The sequence below is a fragment of the Cricetulus griseus genome, chromosome 3 (assembly GCF_003668045.3).
Source record: "Cricetulus griseus strain 17A/GY chromosome 3, alternate assembly CriGri-PICRH-1.0, whole genome shotgun sequence".
In the NCBI taxonomy this organism is placed as follows: Eukaryota; Metazoa; Chordata; class Mammalia; order Rodentia; family Cricetidae; genus Cricetulus; species Cricetulus griseus.
This window is the reverse complement of record NC_048596.1, coordinates 124,630,412-124,649,326: the sequence shown is the minus strand read 5'-3', so window position 1 is coordinate 124,649,326 and position 18,915 is coordinate 124,630,412. Positions and strand designations below refer to the sequence as shown.

Sequence of the window (18,915 nt, the reverse complement as noted above, 5' to 3'; positions counted from 1 at the left end):
TCTATTGCTATGCTAAAACAGTGACCAAGACCAACTAGGAGAAGAAAGGGATTATTTCTTCCTACAGCTCACTCCAAGATCACACTCCATCACTGAGGGAAGTTAGGGCAGAAACTCTGGGTGGGAAGGCAGAGGAAGAAGAGATCATGGAGAAATGCTTGCACCCTCTGAGTTGCTTTCTTACACAACCCAGGCCCACATGCTTAGGGATGGCACCTGCCACAGTGGGTTGGACCTTCCTACATCAATCATTAATTAAGAATGTGCCCACATACATGTCCACAAGCCAATCTGTGGAGGCAATTTTTCAATTGAAGTCCCCTCTTTCTAGATTGTTCTAGATTATGTCAAGTTTACAGACACTAATGAGTCCCCCTTGCAGGCTTGAAGATGTAAGATTGATCCCCAACCCCCATGCAAAACTACATGATGAGGTGGCTCAAACTTTTAATTCCATAACTGGAGAGTCAGAGAAAGAAAGACCTTTGGTTCACTGGCCAGCCAGTTTAGCCTAATTGGTGAGCTCAAAGCAGTGGGAACCCTGCCTCAAAACAAGTTGGAGGTATTGTTGCAGATGGCAACTGAAGTTCCTTCTGGTTTCCATAAATGTATACACACATGTGCATCCCAAAACACACACACACACACACACACACACACACACACACACACACACACACACACACACACTGAAAGAGATGTGAAACCCAAAGGAGTAAATTTACTTGTCAGTTGTGCAATATCGAATCACTTTCAATCAGCTCTAATTTGAGCATGCAAAGTCTATCATAGCAGAGTTTTGAGAAAGCTACTGTTATTCCAATACATTTGACAAGGCATAGAGGGAAACCACAGAGTTTGTTGGTGCTGAGAACCATGATACCTGACAGAAACAACTCAAGGAAGAAGGATTTATTTGGCTCAGGGTTTCAGGTGGCTCCATCCCATCCATCGTGGCAGGGGAGGTGTGGCAAAGCAGCTCCTGGAGGTGGGAGCAAGTGATGGAGGCTGTAGACATCAGTGCCAACAAGGAAAACTAGAGAATGAGGAAAGGTCAGGGGTGGATATAGCCTTCAGACACAACGCCTACTGACCTGCTTCTGAGAGACAGGGCCCACCTGTTAAAAGTTTTACACTGTCTTAAGAGTGTGATGTCAGCTGGTTTATAAAGGGCATAAAAATGTGATTGTGGTGGGGAAGGTATCTGATTCAAAGAATACGGATAGTGAAGGCAGTTTACTGAATTGATTTGAAGCACTTGGGAGATTGAGGCAGGAGACTAGGGAGTTAAAAGTACTTAACTACTTAGCAAGTTCAAGGCCAACTTGGGTTACATGAGATATTAAATCATAAATGAGACAGCAACAACACATCATAATCCAGACACTGTGCACATTTCTATATCTTGTGACACGTGTTATACTCTTCACACAGCCAGAAACTTAACTGTCAGTCATATGTTGCAGTCAATTCTCATTACATCAGGACATTTGACTTTTAATTTAATTATGATTGATAACCCATCCATTATTTTAAAAATTAAGGAATATGAGCGTGCTATCAGTTAAATGAATAGAAAGATACATTTGATGTTTAACACATCAATTTTTACTATATTTTTTAATATTATCATAAAACTATGATTATTGTAGCAATCGTGGGTGGATGTGATGCTGTCCATCTCTTGCTTCCTTCACATCTGGAGGGTCAAGCTGTCACTTTAAAGAGAGCACAAGAGAATTAGCTATAACACAGAAATCAGAAAATGGTGCAGACCATTGTTCATTTGTGACTTTGTAGTATGTACATATGATATTCATGCAGAAAATGCCAATGGTGCATATTAAACTTAAAGTAATGTACTTAAAGTCTTTGGACTGCCAATGACAAAAAAGTAACAAGCTATCATTTCCCTATTCAGAAATTATTTTTACTAGATTCTGCAAAATGTCACTTAAGTTGCTGATGAGTGAGTGACATCTTCACATCTGTCTCTGTCATTCTACTTGCTAACATAAACTGAATGGCTACCAATATTCACTTCACAACTACAGTTGTTAATAGTAACCATAAGTTGTCTGTAGGTATAAGATTTCAACGAAAACATAATGAAATCGGTTATAGGAAATTAATGATAGAGAATGGTGTGTTATTATTTATAAAACTCATGCTATATACCTTACATTTTATTTAACTTTAAATCATTAGTGTATATTCATTGCACAAACCAGTGTGTTTCATTATGACATTTTTAAACATCTTTAGCATGTACTTCAGCCATATTCAACCTTCCTTTCTTCTTCTTTCTCTCTTCCTCCTCTGTCTCCTTCCTCTGCCCAAGCAGTCCCTTCTATACTTTTATGCATTATTACTTTATTTTAAGGTAGAGAGTCCACACATGAGAGAAAACACATGTTGGTTTTTCTGACTCTGGCTTGTTCATTTAATATCATGATCTCCAGCTCCACCCCTTTTCCTAAGAATGATGTAATATTTTTGCTCTTTATGGCTACTGAAAAGTCCACTGTAACTAATTCTACCACGGTTTTCTTCATCCCGTCCTTTGTTGATAGGTATGTAAACTAACCCCATAAATTGGCTATTGTTAATAGCAATCATTAAATATAGGTTTCCACATATTTTGTATCAGTAGGGTTTATAATAAGTATATGCAAGATCTTAAAGATTTTAATCTTACTTTATTTACCTATATGTGTGCAGAGAGGAAGATGGTATGTAAACATGTGCAGGTCATGGAGGCAGAAGAGGGTTCTGGGTCACCAGGAACTGAAGTTATAGGAAGTTGTGTGCTGCCTGATGTGGGTTGGGTCCCACTGCATCCCACTAGGGTCCCACTAGCATTCTCTGCAAAAAACAATAAGCTCTCTTAACCACAAAGCCATGTCTCAAGTCCAAATAATCACATATTTTTAAAGGTCATTGTGGTGGTTTAGATGAAAGTGGCCCATATAGACTCATAGGGAGTGGCACTATTGGAGGTGTAGCCTTGTAGGAGTAAGTGTGCCTTGTTGGAGGAATTGTATCGCTGGGGAGTGGCTTTGAGGTTTCAGAAGCTCAAGCAAGGCTTAGTGACTCACTGTCTCTTTCTGCTGTCTGTGAATCCAGATGTAGAACTCTCAGCTATCTCTCCAACACCATGTCTGGCTGAATGCCACCATGTTTGCAACCACAACACTAATGGCCTAAACTCTGAACTGTAAGCCAGCCCCAATGAAATGTTCTCCTTTATTGGAGTTGCTGTGGTCATGGTGCCTTTTAACAGCAATAAAACCCTAACTATGGCAGTCATACTGTGTAAAGTACTCAGGTGGAGATAGAGTCACATGTCTCAGAAGAAAGATTTTATAGACTCCAGGGGTGCCCAGTCTCTCTTGGATTTCCCTTTTCATCATGTCTCTGTTTTCTAGGAAAACCTACCTTATTTATTTGTTTATTTATTTATTTATTTATTTATTTATTTATTGGCAGATAATGCTTGGTCTTACAAATTACAAATCCTCCTCAACAACTCTGTCTACTTTATAGAACTTGAAGTTAAATATGCACAATCCAAACCAGATCAGACTTGTGTGGGCCTTTTGTCCCTTATGTCCCAGAGATGAATCATCAGCCCCATGGCCCTTTCACTGGCATGGATTGTTAAAGAAACATTTCTGCTGCCCTTTAGATAGAAAGAATCACTTTCAGATGACATAGCATGCTCATCAGCAGTCCCCTTCAGCAGGGGCTAGCACTTATAGCTGGTGCATGCTCGTTTTCACCTTCAGATTCCTCATTTCTGCACAACAGCAATGAAATAAAGCCCTTACCTTTTGCAGAACCTTAAGCTTTATCGTGTACTTTATTGCTGCTCTTTCGTTTGATCCTCACAACAGTGGTGAGATACAGACCAAAGATCTCATTTAACCTAAGAAGAAATTGAGGGTAAGGAAGATTAAAGCAATCCTGTACCATTTTTACCCTATTACACAGTATAACTCACATCTTATTCTTCATGATCACAGTCTGCATTGGAAATGCAAATAAAATTACTGCAGTTCATTGAGCAAAGTGAGATAATAAAGAAAGATTATAGTGTCCAAATAAATTGAGCAGCAAAATGCCCATCAGAAACCAAAGAGCTGGAACAGGAAAGAAAAAACGGCCCTGAGGAAGAAAGTTTGCTCATTCTGAATGACTTTCTCAAAGACATAAATATTCCAGCTAACTGTGGAAAATCCCCTGAGTTGTTGATGTAAGTCGATAGTCCAAATGCGCTTATTGTTTTTACTTACTCATAATCAAGAGTATGAAGAGGTAGTGCTCCAAGAGATGGATCAGTGCATAAAATGCTTGTGTGCAACCACAAGGACCCTCGTTTAAGTCCCCAGAGCCCATGTAAACCCAGGTGTGGGAGTTCATGTCTATCATCCATCCCTATGGGGAGATGAATGTGGAGACGGGAACATCCCCAAAAGCATTCAGGCCAGCTACTGTGGCAGATGCAGCCATGAAACACAAAGATGCTGTCTCAAGCAAGGTAGAGGGTGAAGACTGACACCTGAGTTCCTCTGACCTCCACATACATATCAGACACTTGCACTGTGATAATCTCACACACTCACAGAAATGCACACATACACACAATAGAATGTACACACAGATCCTTAAAAGAAAGATTTTGGCCATGTACAAGTTGAGCATCCCTGACATGGTTATGTTACATGCTTCAGATTCTGAACTTTGATGCACGTGGAGTGTTAGAATTTGGGGCTTTCTGACTGAGGATGTTCAAGTACTGGTTCATGAAAGTACTGTAAAAATATTTCCAAAATGTAAAGGATTTCTGGCCCCAAATATTTTACAGAAAAGATACTCTGCCTGTAGTGAATGTCACTTTATATTTATCTGTGGCTTATGTATGCTGACATTTTGTAAAATGTTTCAAGTCAGTCTATCATTCCCTAACTCCTCAGCATAATCCCACTTCATAACTATTCCAGTTTATATATAGATAAGGAAATTGAAGCTGAGAGTGTAGCACATCTTGAAACTTAGATTTCAATGTTTATTGAAGGTTAGAAATTTATCCTGAATCCTCTGATAACCTCTGTACAGCTGCTGCCACTGTGTTTTAAGAACTCTGTACTTATGTATATTTGGTAATTAAAGCATAGCTCTTCTTAATTAGGTTGTGAGTAAACCAGGTATGAGAGATTTAGTTCAAAATCCACTGTAATCACATTTGATACCTATTCCTTGATTGCATTTTACCTTCAGTTCTCCTATCTACAATTCTTCAAATAACTCACAGCATCTTTTTAATTAATTTTTGAGATTGACTTATTTTATGTGTATAACTATTTTGCCTGCATGTATTTATGTACACCAAGCACATGCTTGGTGCCAAATGAGGGCATAAGAGGGCATAATAGTCCCTAATACTGGAGTTACAGATGGTTATAGGGATGTGGGCACTGGGATTCAAACCTGGGTATTCTGCAAGAGCAATAAGTGCTCTTTACCACTGAGCCATCTCATGTCCTCATGCCTGTTGTTTAGCTTCCTTTGCTTGAAATCTACTTGTCACAGAGTTAGGTAACTCTAGGGCCAGCACCAGCTTGGTCATGATTCTTAAATATCAACTTAGAACCTGTGTGCTGATCAGGGCAGTGTACCACAGGCCAAAGTACTGCTGTTTAGGTAAATGGTACCATCCCCAAACCCCCAATCCTTCATGCAGATGGGATGGGTACTTTGAGAGGTTTCCCTGGGGTAAAGTGGATTAAATTGCATAATGCTGAGATGCCCGAGGTACTTATCATCAGTGTACATTTTGGTCATGTGTCTTTGGGAGGTTCAGGTAAAGCTCCATGAGTGTAAGTTAGCCTCTGAGCAAGTATACACACCTGGGGTTTGATGGAAAAGCCACCCAGAAAGGGAGGAGGGAGTGAGAAGAACATTATGCTCTCCACATTGTACACCTGACAGGCTTCAAAAAGACATGCATGGAGTGTATGTGGAACTTCTCTACTCAGAACTAACCTATGAATTCATTTCTGTTTGCCCCCTTAAGATCACAGGGACCCAGTGCTCCCCAGAGCTCATCATGGCTATGGTTTCTGGAAGCTATGAAGACAAAAATATTTTCCACCATCATTTCTTCTTTCAAGGGAGTAATTTTCTTTACTGCATCGCTTCCAGAGTGTTCTTGATTCTCCCTTTCCCACTGTGGAGATAATACTCCATCCTAATGAGGAAAAATCTGCGTGTCATGAATTAGCAGGCAGTAATTCCAGCCATTGGTGTGTCTCCTGTGGATTATTGAATTATCTTGTCCCATTGAGCCTCCACCTCACTCTCAGTCTAGTTCTTTATCTGTGAAAACATCTTCTAAACTCAAATCCTACCTCAACCTTCCAGCTAACATTTCTTCACTGGATCAAAGTACAGTCTAGAATAATGGTTCTCAACCTTCCAAAGGTTGCAACCATTTAATACAGCTCCTTTAACACAGTGACCCCAACCATAAAATTATTTTCATTGCTATTTCATATATGTAATTTTCTACTATTATGAACCATAACATAAATATCTGAAATGCATGATAGCTGATATGTGATCCCTGTGAAAGGGGTCATAAACCCTAGGTTGAGAACTGCTGGTCTAGACCCCAGAAATGCCCATTGTCCTTAGAATGCTAGAGACGTATGTGAGTCCTTAACCTCTCTCTTGCCCATTCCATCACATCTGTGACTCTTTATTTTGAATTATCCACAGTTTTACTAGTTCCCATCTTTGCACATGCTATCTCTACCCCTTCCTCTTCTCTCTTTGAACATGGTTGAGCATCAGCAAGACCTGGATTAGAGAGGCTGAGAGGCAAAGGCTGCTTTGCAGCATCATTTACTCAATCACAGTTCTTATCCAACAAAGTTATAATAGTTGCTTCCATATCTGCGTCTTTCACTACTTCAGGAGATCCTGAAAAGAGGGAGACACTGTCTTTCTATCCCTGAGCTTTTGACATCTTTTGCAGACTTCATACATGAGCTCCTCACAAATATTTATTAAATGAACACATCTTGTGCATTGCATGCAATGCCCTTGGATGCATAAACAGGTACAGCCATAACCATATCTTTATCTATCTCTGCAATCTGGAAACAAGCTCTATAAATGGTCTCAAATGGAAAAATCTAAATTTGAGTGCCAGCTCTACTACTGATGCACCATGGGAATGTGGACAGTCAATGAACTTTTCGGATTCTTCATCTGTATACAAATGAAACACTCCCACTCTACTTATGTTAGAGAATGTTTTATGAAGAGGAGTGATCGCATAGTGAGTCTGTTGGTAACAGTTCCATCTGCTCTTCAGAATAAAGGCTGTATCCTGCAAAGTAATGGGAATCATGACTGCATAAAGTCATTTCATAGATGCTTAGGTAAGGCAGGGCTAGAAATGATGAGTTGCAGATGCTCCAGGACAAGGCCCACTCTCACACTGGACCAACACAAAGGTGTCTGTACATTTGGAGGTCACGGTACAGGGGATCTAAGGTCACTATGTCACAATGGGGAATTTCCTAATTCTGTGGCATGCAGAACTTGGAATCTATGTTCTTTGGTTTCTGTCAGCTCAGGCCTGCTTAACTAGCAATCTCAAAGTTGTTAGGGGTACAGCTGGCATTGGTACCCAGATAGACCTAGACATCTAACTACTATACTCTAGGATGTGAATTGGGTTTCATCAGAAATGAATTATAGTTATGATGGAATAATGTTTATTAAACTCAGTAATAGACAGTGGAACAATTGTGATACTCTAGTAGGTATGAGTATCACTAAATTATTGATTTGAAAATAGTTGTTAAAGTGATATGTGATGAAATTGGGAGTTTTAACTGTAATATTTAAACTGTAATGTTCAGGGCCTAGGAAGATGGCTCCATACTTCAGAACACTTTCAGAGATCCAGGGTATGGATCTGAGCATCCGCATCAAGCAGCCCACAGATGCATATAAGACCAACCAACTCCAAGGATCCTGATCTCCAACTCTGGCCTCTGGGGGTGCCCTGTGCATGCATGCACACACATGTGCGTGCGTGTGTGCGTGTGCACACACACACACACACACACACACACACACACACACACACACACACACACAGTGCACAAATAAATGCATGTCCATAAAAAAAATCCTTGATAAAATGTTTATATCAATTACATTAAAATGCACTGGATCTTATATAGGCCTGGAAATCTATATTTTAGCAGGATTTGAGGTGGTGCTTACATAGGTGATGCTCAGTCTGTGCTTTGAGAGGGTCTGGATGTTCTATGTGACATTTAAAATGCATGGTTATTTAGGTAGAGTGCTGTTAGACAAAACAGCATGAGGCATTTAGCATTATCAATGCATTTCTCTGAAAATTTACACCTGGGTTATACTATCCATATTCAAAGCAGTTTAGTATCTGTGAAGAAGAAAGGAATATGATCAAAACAAGTAAAATACACAGCACTCAGAGAAATGTGCTTTAATTTCTTGTTCTTAAGCCTTATATCTACCCTGTAGTTCTCATACATGTGGAAATGGAGATATGGGAGGTTTAGAAGTTTCTCCACATCACAGAGCACATACAGGACAAAACTGACTTTAGATTCTGCCCCAGCAGAGTGGCTGTAATGTGTTTGTGTTCACCTGAAACGTTGTTGTCCCAGTCACAATTTTTGGCTCTATTAAAGTACTTGGAGGTTTCTGACAGGTGATTCTAAGTCTTTCAAGACAGAGTCTGGCTACACAAGTAAAGATATCTTTACTATCACAGAGACACAGCCTTCTGCTACCTACCCTCATAGCCATCATCGGCACCTCGTGGTATTTTCTGATGAAGAACTGTCATCTGGAGGGTTTTCTTTTAAGATCTTCCAGAAATGCACCACCAAAATAATTTTAGTTTCCACCCTATTGTCCAGAACACAGCAACAAGGGAAGAAAAATAGAAATGAAAGTTGAAGATAGGCAGTTTGCTCCCCCAGTCTACCCCCTAACTCAAAGTCTACTTGATGATGGAAAAACAAAGAAATCATATTCAGTTAGAAAAAAGTAAGGTAGAGTCTGAGATCGTGAAGACCATCCATCCTAGCCCACCAGAAGCCACAGGCCTATTTGTCCCTCTTCATATAGCAATGCTAAATATCCCATCTTCTCTTTGTAGAGGAAGGAGGCTACCACCATGCCACCTGGATAGGGGAAGAGCATGAAAGGAAAGGGGAAGATGAAGAAGGAGGAAGACCATGAAGGCATGTTTTAGATTAATGAAGAGTGATGGGTATTCAGACTTAGGCTTAACTATTGCTTCTTTTTAAGTGGTGAGTGGGAACAAAGTGCCCCATTTGTCTAAACAGTCCTATGAGATTGTCTGTGGAGGCACAGACCCGGGCTCCATGCTAAAGCACGTTCTGCTTTTTGTTTCTCAGCATTGGTTTTCTTCTGTTCCATCAGGGTGACTTCCTGATGATCACTCATTTATGGTGCTCAAGACAACAGGACTGGTGCTGATGGCTATCATGCATTGAAATAAACTCCAGAATGGGCCCCAGCAGGCTTTGATTGAGTATGACTACAGAATGCTCAGGCTCCCCCCGGGCTGTTTGTAAATGCAGCACAAAGCTCCAGGAGACATGGTCCTCAGAGGATTGGAACAGCACCAGGCCAGCTGCCTCTCCCCATCTCTGACTCACATCCTTCCTCTCCCAGCTAGGATCAGATGTTGCCAAGAGAGCTGAAAAACTCAGTAAATTTCTATTTAAATAGAAGCTAATCAAGAAGTTGAGCTTGGATGTGAATTCTGATGTCTCTGCTGCCACGATGCCACGATTGCCCAACACCACCAGCAAATGGGTTCTCAGCACTAAAGCACACTCCCCTGCCCCCACATTGGCCACGTCCAGCAGGCTTGGCTGTGTAAGGCCGGAGTTAGGAGTTCATTACACTTAGATGTGGCAAGGGTTCCAGATGTCAGGAGCACCACAGCTGGGCTTGGGCTGAGTCGAATCAAAATGTATTTCCCTTTCTATGTTGACCAATGGGAAGCCAGTTTATATAGTATATGCTGTTTGTGCTGACTATAGAGGTACTGCAGAATAGAATAAAAATTCAAAAAGATATGAAAAGAAAAAGTCATCTTGCGTACTGTATCCAGAAATGACTACTGTAAAAATTACTTTAATCCAATGAAGAAATGTACTCTATTATATATACATATCATGAGAAGAGCTCATTTGATTATTTTATATTGCATTTCTATTTTATCACAGATTATCAAAACTATAAATGGGCAATATCTCTTAACACCATGCTTTAATTTCCCAAGATTATTTTCCGTATAATAATAATAACAACAATAATAACTATAATGCTCACCGTATCACAGTACATAGTGGTTTATGTGCATCGTATGTATACAATAACAACAGTCACAGCAAACTTCACATATAGGGAAACTGAGGCAGGGGGCCATGAGCTGACTTGTATCACATCACTCAGGATATTTAACCAAGGGCTCAAATTGCAGAACTCATACTCACACAGGTACTACACGTTAGGTGGCTTTCTCATCTTTACGGTAAGAGACACAACGGAAACAGCTTAACAGAGGCAGATTTTACTTTGCTTGTGGTTTGATGGCTTCAGTCCATCACTGCCAGGAGGACACTGTGAGGCCCAACAGCTCACCTCCCATGCTCCCTGCACCACCATTGTTAGTCGCCAAGACACAAAAGCAAGCCAAATGCCAATTCAAAGGTAGACAGATGGAGAAAACTTGGTAAGCTAATATAACAGAGTGTTTTTCAGCTTTAGATGGTAGAAAAACTTGGCCATTGATATCTTTAAGCTGTTCTCAGTAAGACAAATAGTGTATAATACTACTGAAATGAGATCTCTGCTATTTAGTCTCACAGAGGAACTAACACAGGTGCCACAAGCTATGAGGAAAAGGACAGTGGGAGTTTCTCTGTGGATATATTAAAGCTTCCATTATGTTACATGAATGAGTTCTAGACAGCATAGGATCTATCATTCACAACAGGCTATTGTGCGCATCATTATTGTTAAATGGATAGATGCCCTGTTAAGTGTTCTTAGCACATGTACCCGAATCGAATGAAATACAAATGGGCACAAGAAAACCTGCAGAAGTGTCTGATGTGTTCCATGACTCTGGGAAGGTCGTAGCTTCTGTATACATCCAAACCCAGAACACGTTCGATATATGTTGTTCCCTGTTCATCCACTGTATGTAAATAAAATTGTTAACACTAATTGCCCTACAGTGCCTTCCATCCTCAGAACCCAGTGATTAGCTTCCTCTCTGGCTCTATTCAAACTGGAAATCTCACCGATCATGAACTCTAAATGTAAAAGCTATTTTTAAGATGATTTTGGTGGCTGGTGTTCTTTAAGGAATGCAAACTAGTATGTAGAAGTCATGCTTCCAGGTTCTTAAAGGATCAGGAGAGATAATGCTGGTCAAATCACAGCAGCATCCTCAGATGCAGGATCTCCTCCTTCCTGCAGTCTGACAGTGGTGCCTCCAGTCTCCCTCCAGCTCTGGCTCAATGGACACCGCAAGATAACACAGCCAACTGATTCATACACCCCACCTCTTGCCTGCACCCCTTTCATATCTGATACGTCAGTTTAAGGAACTGTGCCCTTAGCCGGAGGCACTTCCCACGTTTAAGTGTAATCTTCTGCCACCAACAATTTTTTTCCAGGAAGGAATCATCCTGTCAGGAAAGAAAACAAAAGTCTTCTCATCAGAAAGAAAAATATTGATCATGCTTGCCAATTATTTTCATCTACAGGACCTTTAGCTTGACTGAGACATCCAGTCCCTCCGATGCATGGTCGCCACGACTATAAACTTAATATCTCCGTTTCTGTCACAGTTTGCCTGTTACCCTGAGCAGAAAGTAAATGGACAGATGACTCATTTGATTTATTGGGCTTGCTCACAGCCACTTGGCAGTCATGGTCAATGTGAACTCCTCTCACTCTATTCTATAAAGACTGCCATGGACTGTGTCTTAGCTCCCCAAGCCAAGCTGGAAGGCTTGGGAATAGTATCCCAATAATTCTGTCTAAATACATAGTCAGATTAGTCACAGGGCATTCAAAAGAAATGAAAGCAATGTAAAAATGCCTTCAGAACAATAATACAAATCTTTAATGTAGTTGAGATGGAAAAGAGATGGACACCATACAACAGCGCACTGCAACCATCTCATGAAAACTCACAGCATGTGACAGGGAGGGAATTGTCTCTTTGCTCTCTTCACCACCATCTTGCTGTCCTTTGTCTCCTTCCTATCATGCCTAACTCTAATTAGGCTCACTATTTTTCACAATTCTCTGCCCCGACCAGCCTATCCGAAACCCAGAGTCCAGGGAGATGGGGGTTGGTGGCCTGCCCTAAAGATTCCTTACAATAAGTCACAACTTCCTCAATGAAGTGTTTTCTTGTGCAGCATCACCAGGAAAGAAAAATAAATAGGGTCAAAATTCCGGGGAGAGGAGGAAAAAAATTACAGTTATCTTTAATGGTCTAAATGCAAAGGAGTAAGGAACAATTTCAAATGTTTTACCACCAATCAGTGTGAGAGAATTTGTATGGAAACACCCTAAGGAGGCTCTTTGTTTGGAAGTGGCATTTCCATGTGGCTGAGGGCTCAGCCCTGGTCCCAATTTCTCTGAGCACCTTGTGAGTCAGATGTGAGTCTGCCTCAAACTTTCCTCTCCTCATTGAAGCATCCTTATTTCTAAACCTTCATAATTTATTGATTCTTATGAATATGAAAAAATAAAAATTTATCATGAAACAAAATATAAAAAATCATGATTAAGTAATATAAATAAAATCATCGTGAGAAGATATAAGTTGCTAACATTCTGACATAGTTTATTCATGAAAAATTATATATATTGAAAGATTTTAGTTCACAGAGAGAAAAAGTTTCCCACAGGCCTTGGCCCGTTACAAGGAAGTTGACCCTAACCCCGGGCACATCCTATGGTTTAGACGAGGGCAATCGCCAAGACAACCCTCTTTGGGTCACACCTGACAATCAAGGACTTTTTAGGGTACATTCTGCGGTTTTTCCTTTGTAGAAAAGCAGGTCACACCTGGGTGACCACTCTAACATGAGATCATACTTTGTAATCAATCACTTTGTGCCCCTTGCCTGTATGCTGATCTGCAGTTTTTTCCTATATAAGAAGCTTGCACCCCATGCTGGTATGTGCAGCTTCCCCAATATTGCTGACACCCAAATGTGCATTGGTTCAATAAACCCTCTTGCTTTTGCAGCTCTTGGTCTGGTTTCTGAGTCTTGGGGGCTCCTCAGGATCCTGAGGCTCTTAGGGGTCTGGGAGTCTTTCATTTGGAGCCAGCCAGGAGGTCAGAGGAGACCCCAGACTCATTACCGCTACTAAGAGGAGGTAAGTCCAGCCGGCTTATTTGGATTTATGTTTTCTGTTTGTCTATTTGGAAACCCTGTATAGGCTATGCAGGCTTTGTAGAAACTCATGAGGTAGACTGATGAGTTATTCCCCTCTGAGTCCACCCCATGGGGAGTTTGGATGGTCGAGGGTGAGCAGGCAACCCTCGTCCCTGGGAGTGGACGACACAAGTCTCCGCTCCCATTTGAATTTGTGGTTTTGGTTTTTGGCACCGATTTGCAGCCGCACGGCCTTTGTTGTTTGGCCTGACTGTCTGTCTCAATGTTTGTCTCTTTGTCTCTTTTTGTTTTTCACCATCTGACCACCATAGGACAACAACTAACAACCCCCTTAAGTTTGACTCTAGACCATTGGGGAGACGTTTGGGACCGAGCCAACAACCAGTCGCTGGACGTCAAGAAGAAAAAATGGCAAACTTTCTGCAGTTCTGATTGGCCAACATTTAATGTTGGTTGGCCTTGGGATGGTTCTTTTAATCTTGAAATTATTTTACAGGTAAAAGAAAAAGTGTTCGATTCTGGACCCCACAGACACCCTGACCAGGTTTGTCTAAGATGGGGATGTCTAAGAGAATCAAAAAAAGAGCAAAAAATAATAAAAAATTTAAAGAGGGTCAAAAGAAAGTCATAAAAGTGTAAAAAAAGAATGTAAACTGTTTACTATGGGCTCTCACATCTATTTATAATAGTAATACGGGTTAAAAATATTGACCACACCAGGTTAATTTTGTTTAAAAGTTTTAAAAATCAATTCTATATACTTGTTAAAAGGTTTTATCTGTGTTTTCTGATGTAAATATAAATTTTATTATAAGCCAAAAGCCAAAACAAAATTGGTTCAAATATTTTTACTGTCTAATTCTAACAGCAGCCAGTCACTTGTGGACATAGCTCAGAATTTATCTCCAAGCTCTGGTCATTAAATTTGGGTTATCAGGAATTCAGAATACCATATTCTGCAGATCTCTGTAGTGTTAGAAGTCTGCCTAGGTAAGTCTGGCAACTTGTTTATTTATAACAATGGCTAATAAAGATAATACTAATAAAGATAATATTAAAACTGTTTCATGGTTAAATCTGTCAAAAAGTTAAAACTAGTAACACTGGGAATTGACAACATAAATTTAATAGTCTCCCAGGTGATAATGATTTTAAATACATCAAGGGTGCTTTATTTTTGATATTCTTACAAAAAAGACATTAAAAGATTTTTAATTGTTCAAATTTATAAGGTTATAAGATATTTATGCTTCTGTTATATTGTTAATATTTATGCTTAAATCAAGAGAGCTAAAATTTAAGATCACAGCCATAAGTTCCATATGTTAATAAAAATTGAGCTGTTTATTTCTTATAGTACATTAAGACAATGACCTAAGTTTAACAAAGGGCTTAAAATAACTTCTAAGCCCATGGGTCTCAATTCTTTAGAGTTTTAAAAACAAAACTCTTTTATAAGATCACCTGTATGACAGATGTTTACATTGATTAAAGATAAACCTGATTAAATATAAAGTCTTAGTTTTATAAAAGCTGCTAACCTGTTATAAGATATTAAAAAATACAAGTTACTAGCCATTGTTATAAATAAACAAGTTGCCAGACTTACCTAGGCAGACTTCTAATACTACAGAGATCTGCAGAATATGGTATTTAAAATGTTAAGTAAAAAGTTTATAATATCAGACAAAAATTCCAGATCCTGACAGTGACCCAAGGTCTCTAAAGAAGATTATGGGGCTCCATGGATTATGACAACACTGACCAGTAAGCATGATACTCAGATGCTACACTTGCTGCCAGGCAGGACCAGGCTCAGACTATGGACAGGCTACAGGACACTGGAGAATTGATCGCACCACCTTTGCCTAGACAAAATAAGGTCAGTCTTTTCCATGTCCCTCTTCCACAGAGAGAAAAAACTCTCACTTTATGGACCTGGCAAAGATTTACTTCTGCCCCCAACACTGTTGAGACTTGGGTATGGCTAACTTTATATGGACCCTGTCATTTTTAATGGATTCGAAAACTGTATAAAATTTGTCCTTCTCAGATCTCTAATAGTATTAATGGTTAAACTATAGCCAGCTTAATAGCTCATTTAATAAAGTTCTGATAAGCTGATAAAACCAACTACCTACTGTTCAGTCACAAGCTCAAGTTTTTGGGTTTACTTTGGTTGTCTTCTAAATATAAATTGAGGGGCTTTTCATCAGGCCAGGGGCACCTCTGTCCAATCTATACCTGATTCTCTGGATAGAAGAAAAATGTACAAGCTTCTAACCCAAATCTGTAGTTTTTGCTAGAACTCAAAGACATAAATATATTTCTGTTGTCCACAAATACCCAATATCTGCTTTTTCTGCAATGTAGATTTCAATACAGATTGGTGATGATAAAATGTCTAAAACTGCTATGTCCTATTATATAATAAAGTTCATATAGGCTTCAGAGGATCAATAAGTCATAAAGCTTAGATCCACTTCTCACAGGTAAAAAAAGGACTCCAGATAAGTACAACTTTTGTTATCCCATCTATTTGTTCCTGAGGATGGGATATTCTCCCTTGTCTTGGAACTCCTGCCCTTCTTGATCACTAAAAATATGGGCCTAAGAGTTCCAATAAGATATATAAGTTTTAACTTCTGTTCCCACTTTAAACAAGTCTCAACAGATTTCCACTCTGGCAGACGAATATCAGTTGCTGACTACAGCCTGCTCCTAAAGACCTCGAGCCCTAGACTTGCTACGGATGTGAACCAGTCCAGCTGATATGGACACCCCCTGTCTCTGCAACAGAGTCTGCCAACCAAAAGCCCTGATGGATTCCCCATTGCCCAATTTCCCCTTTTGTTCTTTTGACTAGCATTTCAGCCTTCTTGGGTCCCTAACTTTGTCCCAAAGTCAACAGGAAGTAACATGGGAAAAGAATACGTCGCCCATTTTCCCTGGTTAAAATGCTAAGTCAAAGGAACTCCCTTACATGGGGGAATGCCAATATCTCTCATTCCCTGATGGGGATGCAGAGGTGGCGGCCGGGGTCGGCACCGGAACCGCAGCACTGGTCCAGGGACCCCACCACTATAATGAGCTAAAAACAGCCATAGATGAAGATATTAAAGCCACAAAAGGATCCATCACTAAATTAAAAAAATCTTTGGGTTCTCTAGCGGAAGTTGCCCTCCAGAATCGTAGGGGGCTTGATCTCCTTTTCCTTAAGGAAGGCGGACTCTATGCTGCCCTAAAAGAGGAGTGCTGTTTCTATGTTAACCATTCTGGAGTTATTAGGGATTCCATGGCCACACTCAGAGAAAGATTCAACCAGCGGCAAAAGGAACGGGAGTCCCAACAAGGCTGATTTAAAGGATGATTTAACAGCTCCCCATGACTCACTACTCTAATCTCTACCCTCTTAGGACCCCTGATTATTCTTTTACTGCTGCTTACTTTTGGGCCATGCATTCTTAATCACCTACTCCGATTTATTAAAGAACGCTTATCCATAACCCAAGCCCTAGTTCTTAATCAGAAAAATCAGACTCTTAAAAAACAAGAAGGACCATAGGTTTTAGGATTAAAACCTCACAAAAAAATGGGAGAATGAAAGATTTTAGTTTGCTGAGAGAAAAAGTTTTGAAAGATTTTAGTTCACAGAGAGAAAAAGTTTCTCACAGGCCTTGGCCTGTTACAAGGAAGCTGGCCCTAACCCCGGGCACATCCTATGGTTTAGATGAGGGCAATCGCCAAGACAACCCTCTTTGGGTCACACCTGGCTGGCCAACAGACAATCAAGGACTTTTTAGGGTACATTCTGTGGTTTTTCCTTTGATAAAAGCAGGTCACACCTGGGTGACCACTCTAACATGAGATCATACTTTGTAATCAATCACTTTGTGCCCCTTGCCTGTATGCTGATCTGCGTTTTTTTTTTTTTTTCCTATAAAAGGAGCTTGCACCCCATGCTGGGGTGTGCAGCTTCCCCGATATTGCTGACACCCAAATGTGCATTGGTTCAATAAACCCTCTTGCTTTTGCAGCTCTTGGTCTGGTTTCTGAGTCTCGGGGGCTCCTCGGGATCCTGAGGCCCTTAGGGGTCTGGGGGGGTCTTTCAATATATGTATATATATATACCCGTTTTACCTTAATTTTCTCTAATAATGTGTCTGTTTCTATGTTAATTATTTAGCATATATTTGGTTTATTCTATTGAATTTTGTTAATTATGAAAGTATGTTTTTATTGTAATAAGACAGACAATATCAAAAAATATAAAGAGCCATTTCCTGTATGTGGGCATTTCCTATTTCCCATTCTCAATAAATCCTTTTCATGCCCCTAACTCCTTCAGAGTTCTCAGACAGCTCACAGAGAACACAAGCCTATCTATTTCAGAGTAAAGCCTCCTGCTCCAGTTGCTTGTGGGAGAATTTGATTCTCATCTGTCCTGCAGAGAAATTGAACAGGCTGGGGAGACAGAGTTGGCCAAGTGGGGAACAGCAACACCCATTGCTCCTCATATTCACTGAAACTGTGCTAGGCCCACGGAAATAACTAACATCACTTGTTCACCCAAATGGTCAAAGGAGCCATGCCAGTGTTTATTACAGTACTGGTGCCAATTGCTATATCATGGAATCATCCTAGGAGGCAGTCAATTAATTACTCATGAGTAAACTATCAGAGATATGGGAAAGTGTGTGCATTACAAAATTCTTAATGGTATTTCAAAGGATGGAAAAGGGAGGAGGCAGGGGGAATGAGGGAAAGAAAAAGTGTCAAACTCGTAGTTTAGATGCTGGATAATAGGGAAGTTTAAAAGCACAACAGTATATATCCTTCTGAGAGAAGGGTACCCTAATTATATAGCAGAAGAATAATAGCTAATCATAAATATCACTCAGTTTTGTTGCAAGCAAGGAAAAACAAACTCTGATTACAATTAGAAGTGAAGTGCAGGTTATTGGAAAGATTAGCAGCTCAAAATGTATGAGAAAACTGGGATGTGGTGGGAGAGCTAGGATGTGGGAACTACAGAGGTCCCTACATTACTAAGATAGTCTGAGGATGGTGTTGCCAGGAGATGTGAATGAATGTCAATCATTTTGCTTTGTCCTCAGAATCTGCAGCAAGAGTGAAATGTGCAGAAAGAGCATCCATCTGTTTCAGCTCAGAAAAAGCTGTCATCCCTTTCTTGAGGCGATGCAAGGATGCTAATAATTAACTGTTGAATGAGGAGAGAACTTTCCACTTCTCATTCCATAATGTTCCTAAGATGGAAGAACAGATCCTGGGCAAATGAAAGCCATAAATACCCACAACTAATGCAGGGCATTCTTTATATAGTCAATTTTAAAAGAAAATAAAACCCTGTCTATTAAGG

General features: G+C 40.1%; 1 long non-coding RNA gene across 1 annotated transcript; it reads right to left on the bottom strand.

The window, feature by feature from the left end:
* Positions 1-1,650: 1,650 nt before the first annotated feature.
* Positions 1,651-4,002, bottom strand: LOC118238480. The gene is made up of 3 exons (XR_004768915.1): positions 3,831-4,002; positions 2,708-2,865; positions 1,651-1,718 (listed from the first exon to the last, which is right to left on the bottom strand). It is a non-coding gene; the product is annotated as an uncharacterized LOC118238480 (long non-coding RNA).
* Positions 4,003-18,915: the final 14,913 nt, after the last annotated feature.